General features: G+C 43.3%; 1 long non-coding RNA gene across 1 annotated transcript; it reads right to left on the reverse strand.

Annotated features, from left to right (window-relative positions):
• Nucleotides 1-1,126: 1,126 nt before the first annotated feature.
• LOC148001110 (uncharacterized) lies at nucleotides 1,127-5,047 on the reverse strand. Its single transcript, XR_015638484.1, has 3 exons — nucleotides 4,952-5,047; nucleotides 2,711-2,935; nucleotides 1,127-1,992 (listed from the first exon to the last, which is right to left on the reverse strand). It is a non-coding gene; the product is annotated as an uncharacterized LOC148001110 (long non-coding RNA).
• Between the last annotated feature and the right edge of the window lie 12,857 nt (nucleotides 5,048-17,904).

A 17,904-nucleotide genomic window follows, 5' to 3' on the forward strand; every position in this document is an offset into this window, starting at 1 on the left:
GTCCTTCCTGCAATCAGACAATATGTGTTGAGATTCTCAAGATCCGTGACTGAAGATGCATGCAGAATACCCATGAGCATGTAACGTTCTCAGAGTCTGGGTTTCTCTGTGTCTCACATCTGAGCCTGTAGTGTTTAATACTGGCCTCCACGTCCAGGTTTTCATTAATTCTGCTCTGGATTTAAAGCCATGTAAATTAATAAGGTGATAGACAGGGTGGTGGGGAGATTGGCAACTTCAGGGGAAAATGTAAGTCGTCTTAGTCACCCACAGCTCTATAAATAACTCCTAATAAACTAGCTTTACTCATCAAGATGAACTTGTATGAATCATTCTTTGGCTGTTGATGCTATCCTAGTCTGAGGCAGATGTTAGTTTTATATGTCCCTGGAAAAAAAATCACAGGACACATTACTGTGTGTAAAGCTCCTAAAATATTGCTTTGACTGCGTGGCTTCCTTTTCTGTGGTGCTGCTTTGGGGAGATGGAGATTTGAAGAGACCTGCTCATCACACCTGGGGCACTGTCAGACTAAAGATACAGTTCTACCAGGTCCAGTTTGTTGAACTCATATATCTTATTGAGCCTAGTTACAGGAGAAACTGTGACTCAAAAGCAGATGGATTACCAAAAGTTTCATCCTAACATGGAGACACTCATTAAAGCTGCATCACCGTAGACCCAGCCTCGTCTCCAATTATTCCTCCACCTATTACAGTGTGTGTGTGTGTGTGTGAGAGAGAGAGAGAGAGAGAGAGAGACAGAGACAGAGACAGAGACAGAGAGACAGAGACAGAGAGAGGAGATTTATTAGAACAGCTTACAGGCTATGGTCCAGCTAGTCCGACAATGGCTGAGTACTAATGAAATGTTCAAGAATCCAGTAGTTATTCAGTCTACAAGGCTGGATGTCTCAGCTAGTCTTCTGGGTTCTCTGGAATTCCAAAGAAGTAGTCTCTAATGACAGTGAATGAGTGGACGGAGGTGTCAGCAAAAGCCAAAACAAGCAGGCAAAGAAAGAAAGTTTCCTTCTTCCATGTCCTTTATATAGGCAGTCAGAAGAAAGTGTGGCCCAGATTAAAGGTATATCTTCCCAGCTCAAAGATCCAGATTAGAAGCAGGTCTTCCCATTGCAAATTATTTAATTAAAAAAAATACTCTCATAGGTGAACCCAGTCAGTCAGGTTTTAGTAACTTCCAGATGTGGTCAAGTTGACAACCAAAAATAGCCATCACAGGACACCAAGGCAGAACTTCAAACAGCTAGTCATATCCTGTCCGTAGCCAAGAGCATATGTCTTCACAGAGAAATTAGCATATTCATTTGCTTCACTTCTTGTGCTCACAAGTATATGTTTGCATAGAGAGGTAAGCACATGCATACTCGCTTGCTTTATTTCCTGTGCTCATCTCTGTGCCTCCTCTTATATCATTCTGAATCCACTACTGAGGGAATGATGCCGCCCACAGTGCACTAGGTTTTTCTGCATGTATCAACTTAATTGTGATAATGTCCCACAGACATGCCCATGGGCCAACCCAATGCAGGCCACCCCTCATTGAGACTCTCTTCCTAGTGAATCTAGGTTGGGTTAAGTTGACAACTAAAGCTGACCATCACAGAATTTGATTTTTTTTTTAATCATGTCATTGCTGCATCAACTCTAAATTTTTACTATTTACCTTAAGGGTCTACTTTTACATCTAATCAACCATATATTCCTAAGCTTCATTCAAATGATAAAGATATTGATTCAACATAGGAATGCCATACACAAACTCTTTCCAATGACTACTTCGAAATTTTAAAAAGCATACCATGGACACAGAAACATATCCTATGCCATCGTGTCTGGAGACGAACCACAAGTGATCTGTTTTCTGACTCGAATTTAACCTTTTATCAGATGTTCACTGAAATAGTAACCTCATAAGTATGTGCTGGCTGGTGTGTGCCCAAATGTTGCAAGAGCTTGCAGATGGATGGTTACTCTGGAAATTTCAAAGGGGAACAAAGAAAAGTAATGATCAAAGGTTCATACTGACACCACCCACTTCCGTGGTCTTTTAGTTTGCTAACTCACAAGACTACTTAGCCTCCATAATCACATGAGACCATTACCACACTAAAACTCTTCTACATCTATTGCTAGGGTATAAGCTCCCCAGAGGTGTGACAGTGCTAGGAAGACGTGTGACCTTTCAAAGATGGGACTATGGGAAGGACATTGGGGGCATGCCCTTCTAAAGGACTGGTGCATTCCAGTAATTGCTCTCTGGCTTTCTGTTGAGCCATGTGGACCCTTGTCCTCATGTTGACCCACACTATTGTAGTACTGTCTTCCATGAGATCTTCAACAGAACTAAACCGATGCATAGTGGCAAACTCTTGATTTTCTGTAACTGTTAATTAAATAATGTTCTTTACTAGGTACTCAGCCTTGGGGTATTTTGTTATAACAACATGAATCAGACACCTTGCCATCAACATCTATATGGTCTATTGGTTCTGTTTATCTAGATAAAACTGTCTAATAAACCCTCCAACTATCTCTGGTTACACCCCTAGAAAAACATATAACTACTTATATAGCTTCCTAACTACATGTCCATTCGGGGGGAGGGAGGGGACCCAATGAAAGCATTTAACCTTCAATGGAAAAAACATCTAAAGTATAAAAATACATCGACATCCTTGTTATACACACACCTGCCTGAGCCCTTCCTCTGGTGGCAGAACGCTTCTGGAGCCTCATTACTCAGAGCTGGGGCCAGACTAGCCATGCGGGTGTCTTAGGAAGCCATTTTCCCAGGTTATCCTCGCTGGAGCAGCTGCTTGCCTTGTCTGAACTCCCCCTTATCACTCTTGATGGCAAACGGTTGCACTCTCCAGGCTTGTTCTTTGGGTGAAACTGGTCCTGGAAACTCCATACACCTACAGAGACAGAAGATTCCCGGGTCCCCGAGTGAGGTTCTAACTGCTCAATTTAAGATATGCAGACAATAGCGTCATGGACATTTGACATGCCAGGGTTGGGAGATACCCAGGGTCAGTGCCCACCTGCTCAGAGGAGAAGAGAAGGGCAGCGGGGTGAAGGATTGTGGGAAGAGGTGACCACGAGGAAGGCAGTGAGTGGGATGTAAAGTGAATAAGTATAAATAAATAAATAAATAAATAAATAAATAAATAAATAAATATGAAAAAATAAATAACTTGTTAGTGTAAGGCAGAATGTATCTGTACATGTTCCTCTATATTTCATATAATTTAAAATGTTTTTACATGTTAAAAGATATGCATGCTGGGTAAACAAGAACAAAACAAGTAAAACATGAATATCTATGCAAATGTGGAAGAGATTAAATTTCATGTAGACCCACACTTACACAACTAACTACAGCCAGGAATGCTAAGAGAGTAAGCACGGGATCATTTTTCCCCTAGGAGATTATATTTTCATACTTATGCACATGTATATAACAATAACAATTTAAAAAGAATTTGAGAGAGGGGGTATGATGTAGGAGGAGTTGGAAGAAGGAAAAAACCTAGAAAGAAATAGTTTAATTATATATTTTTTTAAATCCTTAAAAGTAAAAAGAAAAGAAAGATGAACAGTCAGAGATGCTAGTTCCATGGATGAGATGTGATTTCTCGATTGTTCAAAGTGCAGAATCAGGTAGGAACTTGCAGCTCCCATCCTCTCCCAGACTTACTCCTTCACACTTCTATCTGATCAGCAACTAGAATGTGGCACTGGAGATCCAAAGACAGAGTCTATGGAACCCACTCACGTTTCAGACCTTTGCGCAAGCCAGGGTTCTTCAGAAAAATCACAAGCCACGTTGATGTGAATGTGTGTGCATGTACAGAAATAAATTCTTTTTCTTTTTTCAAAGAACTACCTTACACCATCATGGGAAGTCCAAAAACTTCAGTATAGTTCAACTGGGTAGAGGAGAAAAAAGTTATGTGTCACATTTTGTGCCAAAGGCAGTCAGGAAGGAGAATGTCTTGCCCTAGAGGGAACTTCATCTTTTTTCATAAGCCCTTCAGTTGGTTAGGAAAGACCGGCTTTTCTAGCCCCACTGGGGTCACGAGAGCAGGAGAGCTGGCTTTGTGCCTCAGCGTCTTCCCATCGATGAACTGCTGGAGTACATAAAGGAACCATTTCTACAGACCCAAAACAATAGGATCTCCATGACACAGGGCAACAACGGGATATCTGATTGGTTATCTGGGGTTATCCGAGAGATTATCTGAGAAGTCCCAGTCTTGATTTTGTAACAGAAGCCAAAGGCCTTGCTTGAACCACACCAATGAGTTATTGCAATGAGCACTTGCAAGTAAAGAAGTGTGAACAAGAGTGTACTCTGTGACACACGGTGACACAGCACAGTTTCCACTTAAGACTTGTCTTTCTATTTTTGGAGGAATGGTTCAAGGATAAAGGGTGGGTAAGAAAAGGTGTGTATACATATACATATACATATACATATACTATATAAACACATTCTACACATACACGTACTACACACACACACACACATATATATACATATATATATATATATCTCCAGCCATTTCATTTCATATGCCATCCAAAACATGATTAATTTAGAAATCTACTTATTGTGTCATACTATTTCACTGCCAGATCTGTTCAACCAAGAAGTTTCCAGAAAAGGAAGATGTAAGTGCAAGTGTAAAGTTGTGAAGCTTTTGATCTCTTTTAGGAAATGCCTGCTAAAAAGCATCGATGGGAATTAAGGGCTCCTTGGTTAAGAAAGAGAGGAGAAAGAAGAAAAGAAGGAAGAAAAGAGAGACAGGTGGAAAGGAAGGGAGATTGGTGTTACCTTTGGGTACCCCCCTCCCCGCACCAAAACTCAAACCCTTTGCCAAAAGGAAGCCCCAGCTCCCACACACTAGAATGCTAAGGCCCAGTCCTACCTGTTTCCAGGGAAATAAATACCAAGGGACAGAAGCTGGCTTCAGTCTGGAAGCCACACTCACTCCCCTAATTCTTAACCCTGGCCCATAGAAATCATTCTACCCAAGGGCCGCCTTCCTGTGGAATGCCCGAGCACTTCCTCTTGGTGTCTGTCCAGTTCACCCTGGAGCACAGAGTACTTTCCCTCCCTCTCTATCCCACCCTGGGAGCACGGCAGCCTCCTGAGCGCTTCCTCTAGGTCTTCATCATCCCACCTGGGGAGCACAGTGAATGGTTTTTCGACCACCCCTTTCTTCTTTGATTCTGTTTCAGAGGGCAGTGAAGAAGTTCACTGATCCTACTGAAAGTACAGGAAGGTTCCTCTCCTCTTCCCCTCCTTTTCTTCATATGCCTCAGTTTAGAAACCAGAGTTTCAGAGTCTCTGTCTCTGTCTCTTTCTCTCCCTCCCTCCCTTTCTCTGTCTCTCTGTCTTTGTCTCTATCATTATCTCTGTCTTTCTGTCTCTCTCTCCCTCTCCCTCTCTCTCTCCCACCCTCTCCCTCTCCCTCTCCCTCTCCCTCTCCACCTCTTTCTCCTTTCCTCCCTCCCTCTATTTCTGCGGAAAGGCAGGAGCCTAACTTGCATGGATGACTCCAAACTGCAGAACTGCCCACTTCCATAAAAGCCCAAGGAGCTGCTTCCCTTCGGAACAAAGCCAGTTACCAAAAAATGTCGGTCACCTCCACACTGCAGTGGGGTTAAGATGTACAGTGTAACACATGCTGTCTGAAGTCCTCTTCCTTGAGGACTAGTTGCTGCTTCCCTTGACAGTGTGTATGCAAAAAGACAGCCTACTCGGTTGTACAAAAGAGCAAATTTGCTTCCCGTCATTGTTCTCTTGGTAGATTGTCTATGATCCACCCCATTCCAGTTTCATACTTTCTCCTTTGTGCCTATGGAGAGGGCATCTATGTTGGGAGCTCTCATTACAGTCAGATTCTGCCCCTGTCCTATCATCCATACCCAGCACCCTTCGTGCAGTGTTTTCTCACATACAGAATGTTCTCGGCTGATGTCAACCCAAGAGCAAGGCAAATACTTTTAGTTGATTAAAACAAAATAATAGTGTACCAATTCAAGAAATAAAACCATGGTCAGAAGAAAGTTCAAACCGTTTGTAAACTAGCCTAAATTATGAATTATGTTAAACAGAAGGAAAAAAGAATAACATTCTGCCTTTTCTCTGTAACGACCATCATTTAGTGCCTAGAACAAAGACTGGTAAAATGCTCAGGCCCACATGACCTTCCATAGCACACACTCCAAGTCTCGGGGAACACGTGCTAGAAGACAGAAGATGGGGAATGTCCTGCAGATGCCTTCTGGGTGAGATGTAACCATTGCCCTCATGAACTCCATATAGCTTTGGTTACCCGCACAAGGCTTGCACAAGACTGGCTTTCTCTGTCGGTATTTCTTCATGGAAGGGGAAGACCTCATGACACCTGTTCCTTCCTGGTAGATGACTGACAGACAATGGTGGAAGGAGGCGACATTACTTTCTTCAGTGATGTAGCCCCACATAACTTCCCACAAGCTTATGTAGGAAGCTCTGACAAAGCTCAATGGGTCACACACAAAAGAAGATACGTGAATAAGAGGGGGACTTCTTGGGAAAAGGGAAGCAAGGTAATGAGACTTGAAAATGGCTATGATGTATTATATATAGTAATAATGTTATCTTTGTATTATTGTCAAAAATAAACATATTTTTAGAGTCTTGAAAAGACAGAGGAGACTATTCTTTGTGGATAGCAGGGAAAGAGGAAGGACAGAGAGCTCGGTGAGAACTCTGCAAAGCTGGATCAAAGTAATCTTGTGGAAAGTACCAAGGCTCTAAACCATCATGAGAGATCAGACTGTCATTTCTGTTTTTCTGGGAGTATGAGGAAATACTAAGACAGCATTAAATAAACACACAGCATTGTGAGTAATGACGACAAACATTCCAATGGACAGGAATGTCTCTCCTGAAACACGGGAACTGGGAGCTTTGCAAATCAGCTCCTGTGAGAATTTTCTCCGTGGCAATGGCTGGAGGAATACTCAGCCAAGTCTTTATAGGATTCCAAGGACAAACCAAAGTTCAATGCTACCAAAGTTCTCTCTGGGACAACAGTGAGTTTCCTGGCCTTATTAACAGAGCATGGGTGCAGGGCTACTGACAGGACAATGAGTGATCCCCCTGCCTCTGTAAAGCAACTGGACTATAAAAGTCTTTAATCCATCATGGATGGTGGCTTCCCTATAGCCACATAGTTAGAGCCCCTTCCTCTAATCTTCCCTAGCCTATGCACACTAACCCTTCACCAAGCCTGAGGCCACATTCAGTCGGGGTACAGCTGTATAGAATTGTTTGGGAGCAATGGTTGCAATGGATCCCCACTGGCCCTCACCTTGCCCTTGTTCTATGAGGGAAGGTTAACCGTGGGCAAGCCCAGTGTCTTAGCTTAGTCAAACTACCACACCCAGCTAAGATGATCTTTTGCAAGAGATACACCTAAACTTTGAAAGATGGCATCTGCTGGAGTCAGAAGACAGTCGTGTACAGCACCACTACCGTTCCTATGCTGCTCATAAACTGCACTTGACCAAATAACAAATTCCACAGGTTTTGGCAGGTACAAATATCACTCATTAATGAGAGGAAGCTGTATTTTCTTTTTTAAGTGTAAAACACAAAACTGAAGAATGTCTGATTGTGTTGTGATGTAAGTTATTGTGTTTCCTTAAAAGCTAAAGGGTCAATAAGATAAGGGCAATTTACGTGCAGTCACGGTACCTAAATTATTAAAATAGATGTAATTGTGTGACAGTGAGTGAACTGGAGATTCCTCAGAAGTTGTGTGACCTGCAAGCCTTTTAAATACTCATTGGATATGTAATATATACTCTGACTTGTAGGTGTAAGAGAAAAGTGATGCTAACCATGGCAGCCTGGCTATTTTTGTACCCTGGCTACATCTCACTTTAGCTGAGGATTTTCCTTATTCCTTGACCAGGACAGGCCTCACAAGCTTGTATAAGTTGTCAGAATCAAAATGGAGCCTTTTTTGTAGATGCCTAACACCCATACTGGATTTTATGCATCTATGTCTGATAGCAGCAGATTTCAGAAGACAGCCAGAACCACATCTGTACAGAAGCCACTATGGCCTCACACTCAAGTATTCTCAAAAGAAAGTCTGACTCACAACTGTCCTTTAGTCTGGACTGACATGGCCCAAATTACCAATCTTTAAGGCCAAGGAGAGTCTCAAAATATCACAAAATCGTCACTGTGCTTCAACCTCCTTGAATGTGCAGTTAATAATGACAGACACGTTCCCATTGCCATGATCTGATGTTCCCAGATAAATGTGTTTTCAAGAATCTTTCTGATTCGTATTCACATTAACCCCTCAAGGCCAGGGATAGTATGGAGGACTGGGAAGACAGACCACCACAACCAGAGATATTTCAGTCAAGAGTCCATCTCACCACCAGTGGTCAGTAACGTAGGATGAAGCACACTGAAGAACAATAAAATCATGTGACGTGAGTTATACCCACAGCGTTGGAGAGAGGTGCTGAGGTGGCACTGAGACCGAGCGTAGGAGAAAACTCTGATCTCTGAAGTCATCTCTCAAAGATATTAAGTAACAGTATGGAAACCGGGAAAACACAAAACAAGATGTCAGTCAGAGGACAGAAAAATAACTCTCTCTCATTAAAACAAAACATGATTGTCAGCTTCAGTTTCAATCCTAGGGCTTCCTGAAAGATCCGTGTGCCAAAAAGCTTAGTGCCGGGGGACATTGCTGAGAGGGGGTGGAGTTTTGGGAAGTAGGACTTAGAGGGATGGCTTCAGATCGCTGAGGGTATGTCCTTGAAGGGGACTGTGAGACTCCAACCCCCTGGACCTCTTTGTTCATTGACTCATCCCTTAGCCACCCATGTGAAGGAGCTTTTGCTCCATGGTACACTCCCTACACAATGTTGCTTCCTGAGCCAAAGAAACAGGGTCAGCAAATCATGACAACAACTAAAGGTCCCAACACAGCCATGCCATCAAGCTCATGTGCGCAGAAAGAAACAGACGGGGAGATTCATAAATCTACAAATGGCGAGAGAAATTCCCTTGAAGTTCAGGGAAGAGAATTTTGGGGAAGGAAAAGGACTTGACTTTTCAACAAGGTCTGCAGTGTGATGTGGAAATGTCAAAGGGCTGAACCCAGACCTCCCTTTGAGGATCCCTACCCGTATTCCTCATGAGCTACACTCCCACTGCAAATTTCCATATAGCTCAAATGATCATAACGCCCCTTCCTTCTCTCTACTGCTGTGAGCACACAAGCACTGCTGCAAAGGCCATCTAGAGGCTAAATCTGCTTAAATAAGCAAAAATCCACTGTATCCTGTTTTTATCAAGTATCTAGTATAAGGCAGTATAGTCAGCTGCAGATAATCCCTCAACTATCAAAATTATCTAGGACTCTGCAAATTATTGCTGAGCTATCAATTGTCAACTAGGATTCGGTCTGCAGATAATCCGTCAACCATCCACAGTTAACTAGGACTCAACACCACACTGTAGCATGCCCCTGAGAGAACCGCACACAGTACCTTTCTTTTTGTTTCTCTCCATCTTTATTAAATTGGGAATTTCTTATTTACATTACAATTGTTATTCCCTTTCCTGGTTTCCAGGCCAACATTCCCCTAGCTTCTTCCCCTCCCCTTCTACATGGGTGTTCCCCTCCCCATCCTCCCCCCATTACCGCCCTCCCCCCAACAACCCCATTCATTGGGGGGTCAGCCTTGGCAGGACCAAGGGCTTCCCCTTCCACTGGTGCTCTTACTAGGATATTCATTGCTACCTATGAGGTCAGAGTCCAGGGTCAGTCCATGTATAGTCTTTAGGTAGTGGCTTAGTCCCTGGAAGCTCTGGTTGCTTGGCATTGTTGTTCATATGGGGTCTCAAGCCCCTTCAAGCTCTTCCAGTCCTTTCTCTGATTCCTTCAACGGGGGTCCCATTCTCACTTCAGTGGTTTGCTGCTGGCATTTGCCTATGTATTTACTGTACTCTGTCTGTGTCTCTCAGGAGAGATCTACATCCGGCTCCTGTCGGCCTGCACTTCTTTGCTTCATCCATCTTGTCTAATTGGGTGGCTGTATATGTATGGGCCACATGTGGGGCAGGCTCTGAATGGGTGTTCCTTCAGTCTCTGTTTTAAACTTTGCCTCCCTATTCCCTCCCAAGGGTATTCTTGTTCCCCTTTTTTTTTTTTTTTTGGTTCTTTTTTTCGGAGCTGGGGACCGAACCCAGGGCCTTGAGCTTCCTAGGTAAGCGCTCTACCACTGAGCTAAATCCCCAGCCCCTCTTGTTCCCCTTTTAAAAAAGGAGTGAAGCATTCGAATTTTGGTCATCCTTCTTGAGTTTCATGTGTTCTGTGCATCTAGGGCAATTCAAGCATTTGGGCTAATATCCACTTATCAATGAGTGCATACCATGTGTGTTTTTCTGTGATTGGGTTAGCTCACTCAGGATGATATTTTCCAGTTTCATCCATTTGCTTATGAATTTCATAAAGTCATTGTTTTTGATAGCTGAGTATTATTCCATTGTGTAGATGTCCCACATTTTCTGTATCCATTCCTCTGTTGAAGGGCATCTGGGTTCTTTCCAGCTTCTGGCTATTATAAATAAGGCTGCTATGAACATAGTGGAGCACATGTCTTTTTTATATGTTGGGGCATCTTTTGGGTATATGCCCAAGAGAGGTATAGGTGGATCCTCAGGCAGTTCAATGTCCAATTTTCTGAGGAACCTCCAGACTGATTTCCAGAATGGTTGTACCAGTCTGCAACCCCACCAACAATGGAGGAGTGTTCCTCCTTCTCCACATCCCTGCCAGCATCTTCTGTCACCGGAGTTTTTGATCTTAGCCATTCTGACTGGTGTGAGGTGGAATCTTAGGTTGTTTTGATTTGTATTTCCCTTATGACTAAAGATGTTGGACATTTCTTTAGGTGCTTCTCAGCCATTCGGCATTCCTCAGCTGTGAATTCTTTGTTTAGCTCTGAACCCCATTTTAATAGTGTTTTTTGTATCCCTGCAGCCTAACTTCATGAGTTCTTTGTATATTTTGGATACGAGCCCTCTATCAGTTGTAGGATTGGTAAAGATCTTTTCCCAATCTGTTGGTTGCCGTTTTGTCCTAACCACAGTGTCCTTTGCCTTACAGAAGCTTTGCAGTTTTATGAGATCCCATTTGTCGATTCTTGATCTTAGAGCATAAGCCATTGGTGTTTTGTTCAGGAAATAATTCTGATGGGTTATCAGAAGTCTGAGCACCCACAAACAGGTATCACAAAACACTCTGCCAGCTGATTGCACCTCAGATGGTTTCATAGCCAGGAATTCATCCAGTGGTTCCCATTCCCTCACTTCCCTGGGGATGCAGTGGTTTTCTGCAAGCCTGTAAAATTCTACCCAAACTTTAACAAGTCGGTAAAGAATGCAGAAAGGACACACACACATTCAAAGCAAACACAGACTAGTGACTTCTAACAATGCAAAGCTTAATGCAAAGTAAATTCATTTTTTTAACTAAATTTATTTTTCTCTGACACATACATATTGTCCATATTGATGAAATAAAAAATAATATAACCCAAATGTTGCTTTTGATTATTCTTTTCTGAATATTTTCCTGCATACACGTGTGTATGCATGCACACGCGCATGCACACATACACACACACAAATACACACGTGTGCGTGTGCAATCCCACACGTGAACATGGACGCACCCATGCAACCCATTTGTACTGGAAGTGGCGAACACTAAGCTTTATGCTCGCTTCTGTGACTGACTTGTAGAAAGCATCATCTCTGTGGTGATTCGGTCATCTTCGTTTTATTGTCTTTGTTAAAAAGCCGGTTCCATTTTCTTCCTTCAGGGCTGGTGAGCACAGAGCCAGGACAGTGTGGCAGCTTCTACTAAGATATGCCAGCTGCTTGCTGCGAGCTGAAACAATGGTCACACACAGGCTGACTCATCAGGTTTTGCTCAACAGCATCACAGGAGAGAAGGGCGGTGTCGGGAGAAAGGAAACCGAAAAGCAAGCGCCCCATCCCAGTCAGCAATTCCAACTGCTACAAATTTAAACACATGACTTTTTCCACTGATGAGCCGAGTACGGCCTAACACCCTCCCTAGTATGGGTATCAGTAGCAGGCACTCTAGAACAGACGGAAGTCTTCCTCCACATTGCCCTTTAGCTGGCCAGAAGTGATCTGTGGGTGGGGGTGGGGTAGAAAATATCTGCCCCTCCTGGGTCTCAGTCTTGCTGGCTGGGTTGGAGCTTCAACACTGGCTCTATATTCTCTAGATTTATCCTGACCCACCGGAAGAAGAGCTCCACTGGGTCTCCAATTTATCAAGTGCTTCTCCCTGGGTCTGTCAGCCTCCACAGTGTTGTGAACCAACATCTGTACTGAGTAAATAACCCTCCCTCTTTCTTCTCTCCTCCTCACTTCCCCACATACACTCACATTCTCTCTCTCTCTCTCTCTCTCTCTCTCTCTCTCTCTCTCTCTCTCTCCCCACACGTGCACATCCGTGTGTGCGCACACACAGACACAGACCCCCCCCACACACACACACAAACACACACATGCATACATACACACACATTCAGTTCTGTCCCTCTGAAGAACTGAAATAAAAGATCAGAAAACCTGGAGACTCTGATCCCTGTGACTCTGCACCAAGGTCATTCCTGGGGCTTACAATGGAGCCACCAGCCAGCCAGGATCTCTGAAGATGTGACCAGCAGTGGCTGTAGTTCTCTCTGTGGTTCTACACAGGGCTACAACCAACACTACTTTGATCAATGTGATGTTTTTTCTGGAAAACAAGGGCTGCTACTTTGCTCTGGAAAAACAAAGAAACGCATTTATCAAAATGTTTAGACGTTTTGACTATGTTTATTTGTAATGACTGTATAAAGACATTAAATAGCACATCTTGGTAGGATAATGATGTTTCGGCATAAGTATATGTGTGCAATGTTAAAATTGATTAAATATATCCATCTCCTCAAACACTGAGCACTTCTTTTGTATATGTGTGTGTAGGGATGCATGCATGGGTGATGTCTTTCCTCAGTTGTCTTTCACCTTAGTTTTTGAGACAAGATCTCCCTGAACCTGTAGCTTTCTGATTGGCTAGGTGATCTGGCCAGCATTCTGGGGATCTTCCTGTCTCCACATCTAGTTCTGGGGCTACGAGACTGCACCCCCCACACTCTCAATTGTTATGTGGGAGCTGGGGATTCAAACCCAAGCCCTCATACTTGTATGGCAAGCATTTTACTGACAAAGCGGTTTCCAATAGCATCATGTGTCTATGGTAAAAACATTCGAATCCTTCCTCTGGGCTTTTGAAACGTATAATCTATGGCTGCTCTCTACAGCCACCTCACTGCTCAACGGCAGACCAGAGCTTGTGTTTGTGAGAGTTTGCTTATTTTGCTTGCTTGTGTGTTTGCTTGGGTTTCCTGTTGACATTTTCTGTTGTGTGCTGTCTGTTTTCTTTTATGCCAGAACTTTATTGTGCCTACCTAACTAATTTAGTTCCCGCGGATCAATCTGTCCTCATAGCTTCTCTCTCTTGATCTCTCTCCAACTTCTAGCAATCACTTCACTTTCAATTCCTATGAGGTCAACTTTTACTACTACTGCACAGATACTTGAGGGCAGGCTGTATCTGTCCTTCAGGGCCTTTCTTGTGTCACAGTGATCTCCAGTTGCATGCCTTCGGTCCCTTTTGAGAGGAGTGAACTCTTAGTGACTGACTAGCATTGCTCTTTGTATATATGCCCCCTGCTCTGCCCTTTCATCACTTAATAGACGAAGGTTGTTTCTACCCCTTGGCCATTGTGAATAGGATTAGAGTGAGCACAGGAGTTCAATGGCTCTCCAGGAAACTGACTTCATTTCTTTGGGGCATCAAACCCCTAGTGAGCTTGGCAAATTACACAGTGATTCTGCTTTCAACACCCCCCATTCCTGTTTTTCATGATGGCTTTATGGATTTGCCTTCCCACCAACCATGTGCAAGTTCTCCTTTGTCCCATACCCTTACCGACACCTTCTACCCACAGTCTTTTTAATAACGGCCATCCTCAATGTATACTTGCCCCATTACTGAGATTAAGCATCCTTTCATAAATCAGTTGGCTATTGTCTATCTTCCTCTGAGCTAGGCACATCTGCGGGGATCAATTTGCTAGAGCTGTTTCATGAAGAGGCTCTCCCCTTCTCGAATGCATGCCCATCGCTTCCTTTTCGAAGCCTGTCTGTGGTGAGACAACTAAGACCATCGTGGTCACTTCTCCATTTTCATGGAAAGTTTGCCTTGCAAATAGCATCTCCAGACCTCCCTGCTGCTGTCTCATCGTCTCTGTTGCAATAAAACACCCTGATCAAAAGCAGCTTAGGGGAGAACAGGGTTTATTCCACTGGTGCAATTCCACACCACAGTTCCTCATTTCTTGTAAGCTAAGATCAGAACACAAACAACTCTGTTGCATTCAAATCCACAGACAAGAGCAAAGAAAGAATAAACTTAGGCTTGCTTGATGGCTGGGAAACTTGCTTGGGACCCAGCTAGCTTCCTGTGCTCTTATCCACTCCAGGGTCCAGCCCATGAATGATACAACCCACTTTCAGGGATGGTCTTCTCACCTCAATTAACAATCAACACTCCCCACCACCACCACCACTGATATGCCCACATCTAAATGATTCCCCACCAAGACTCTCTCTAGGATGGGCCAGGTTGAGAGTGAAGACTCACCACTACAAAAATAGTTATCGCTCAGAATTTTGGCTTTCTTCTATTCTGTTTGAGAGTATCAGAGTATGTAGTAGAGAGCACTTCTAACTCCAGGACAGAGAAAGCCGAGATTGAGGGATTGGGAGTTTGAGGATAGTCTAAGCTGCAAAGCAAGACCCTGTCTCAAAAATCAACAAAAATGTTCATAGTAATAGTGGTGATAACATTTGTGGAGTTCCTTTGCAAAAGAGAAATTATCTACAACATTCATGTATGTAAATAAATGGAGTAAATATGGACACTTATGCTAGGAAGAATTAGAATTACATCATTTCCCCTTTCCTTTTTTTTTTTTTTTTTTTTTTTTTTGCTTCAGCCCCACCTGTTTTTAATCTCCTGTGAAAGCTGGGGCTGGGGAGGTGGCTCACAGGTAAAGGCACTTGAGCCTGACAACTTGAGTTCAATACCAAGGACCCACATGGAGAATGGAAGTAAGAACCAACTCCCAAAGTTGTTCTCTAACAACATAAGAGCCGTGCCATGTATGTGTCCATACACATATGTACACAGAGACACATCCGCACACACAAAACTAATGTAAAAACTTAGATATGTTTCCTTTCAATGCATCAAGGTCACTCTAAACACCAGCTACATAAACTCTACAACAGTAAATTATAGAATCATACACAAAGACCTCTAGATATGACCTCTGCCCATAGTCTCCCTAAATGTTTGTTCGTTTGTTGAGAATAAGAACCTACCTTTCCCCTGGAAGTTGTATGGAGTCCACGCATATTATGCAAATTCCTAGATGGTTCTGCGATGAACACAGCTACCGTTGGAGCAGATATTGAACCTCTCTGTGGGCTTTCCCAATCTGGACCAAGGTTGGCAATGCCAATTCAGGCTGACAAACAGCATCTGAACATGGCCGGATCCTCAACCTATGACCACAAATCCTTTTCTCTGAGTCTTCACTGACTGCTTAGGATAACCAGAATACCTACTCTTTTCTGATTGTCCCCTGAGCTTCTTTCTCTTACACACTTTGCTCTGTGCATGCCCAGGCATCAGGATGCAAATCAAGAATGTGTCTGACACATGCGCTGCGCTCTGAGCAGCCTTGGGAAGTGGCTGGGAGAGGAATAGGAACAGCACAGCATTCAGTCTTCAGCAGCTTCAGGGTACGGAGCCCAGAGGTTGCAAGTGTGATAGACCTATGTTCCCTCCCACAAGGTGTCTGGATGACATCCAAATGGTTGTTGGAAAGTGTTACAAATCAAAAGTTCTCAGATGCCAGGGAAGAGCTGGTCTTGGCAGAGAATTCTAGGAAAAAAGTATTACCTATAATGGTAGCAAGAACACAGGTCTCTGGCATGGAGGTTGGAGTTGTTCTGGAGAAGCAGAATTCAAAGTCTGGAGCCACAGGTTTCTGAACTGGTGAGTCTTAGAACCTGGGAACAGCTATGGGGATGAACTCTCCCTTCAGGTTTAGTCCTGGAGACTGACTGAGACCCTGCCTGAGACAGAAATTGTCACCAGTGAGTCTTGAATGTCATCTTTATTCTCAAAAGAGCATCCAAGAGATATGATCCTGGCCAGGAACTGGTTACAAGCCACACTTGATCCTCAGGCTGCCTCCTTAGAAATCCTTCTTCTTCTTCCTCATCTAATGAACGATCTGCATGGATGAATTCCCCAGTTCCTCTCTTCATTGAATAGAACCGGGTAGGCCCTAAGCATCTAAAGGTGTGTACCCACAAATAAAATGCAAAAGGAAAGGGAGCAATGGGTCCACCAAGGTTCTGGTTTCTGCCATTGCAAAGGGAGAGAGATGGGTACTTCTGTTACACACTCTGGAAATTTCTATCAGCTTGCCAGTCGTTATGGAGACACTCCCATCACTTCCGTATCCAGACTGTTCCTAGGTGCTCTACCAGAAGCCATACTTTGACTGTTATCACGGCCTGCGTTGCTAATGGTGTGACCATCATATCATCGGCTGCAGTCTGTTTCTCTGACCCGAATGTGCTTGAGGAATTCCTGTCTGTTTTTGTTCAATTGAGATTTTTGCCTCATTCCCTAAAGCCACTTTACTAAGGTAGGACTGCAAGGTGGCCTGCCAAATGACATTCTACTGCCAACAGCACTTTGTTCTAAGGGTTCTGGCTGGGACCCTTTCTACCTCTATAATTCCCATTCTGAAGAAGTAGCCCTATCTGCTGTTAGGACAAGGAATAGTTAAGGGGGGTAGCAGTTGGGGGATCTTCCAAACATCATTTCTATAAGGGGTTGAATATATATATATATATATATATATATATATATACACATTTCAAGTTTGTACTATTCTAGGCAAGAGGAGATGAATGTTTAAGAAGCTCAATAAATAGGGTTCAAATAATAGAACCAAGAAGAGTGTTACTAACGAGCAGTACTAATGAGTATTTTCTAAAGGCCCTGTGAGGGGAGGCAACCAAGACATTCACTGCCACCTCTTGAACCATGAACCCCATGGTTCTGCTAGTTGTTGATAGGTCGAGGAAGCACACTCAAGTTTTGCGCTATACCCTCAGTTATTCTTTATTGATTCACGCAGACAATTCTCTTCTGTGGGAACGGTTGTTCTGAGAACTACTACATGAAACTTGCCTTTACAAATCAAACATTCACTCAGCCTGTAATAAGTCACATGTGCCTTGAGACTATGTACTCATTCTTCCTACACACTGTAAATTCAACCCATTCAGGATTAACCCACCTATAAGCGAATCTTGCAACCAATGACTATACTTTGGGTTTGCAATGTAATTAACACTAACAAGTTCAGCTGAACAACACAGCCTCGATTGTGTCATGTTTCCTATTTCTCCTTTATGAGTTTTTCATGCCTTTGACTCAGAACAATGTATGTGAATGAGAGAGGCAGTGAGCAGATCTGAGGTCATTTGCTGACAGCAATAAGGAATTGAAAATGTCCCCACACACACCCCCATAAAATATGTTGAAAACAACACACAGATTGATATCTGATGGTGGCTTTGTGTGCTGTTCTGAGTCAGACCAGCAGCAAAACAAATTTT

Source organism: Rattus norvegicus, chromosome 15 (assembly GCF_021556685.1).
Source record: "Rattus norvegicus strain SHRSP/BbbUtx chromosome 15, alternate assembly SHRSP_T2T, whole genome shotgun sequence".
NCBI classification, from domain to species: Eukaryota; Metazoa; Chordata; class Mammalia; order Rodentia; family Muridae; genus Rattus; species Rattus norvegicus.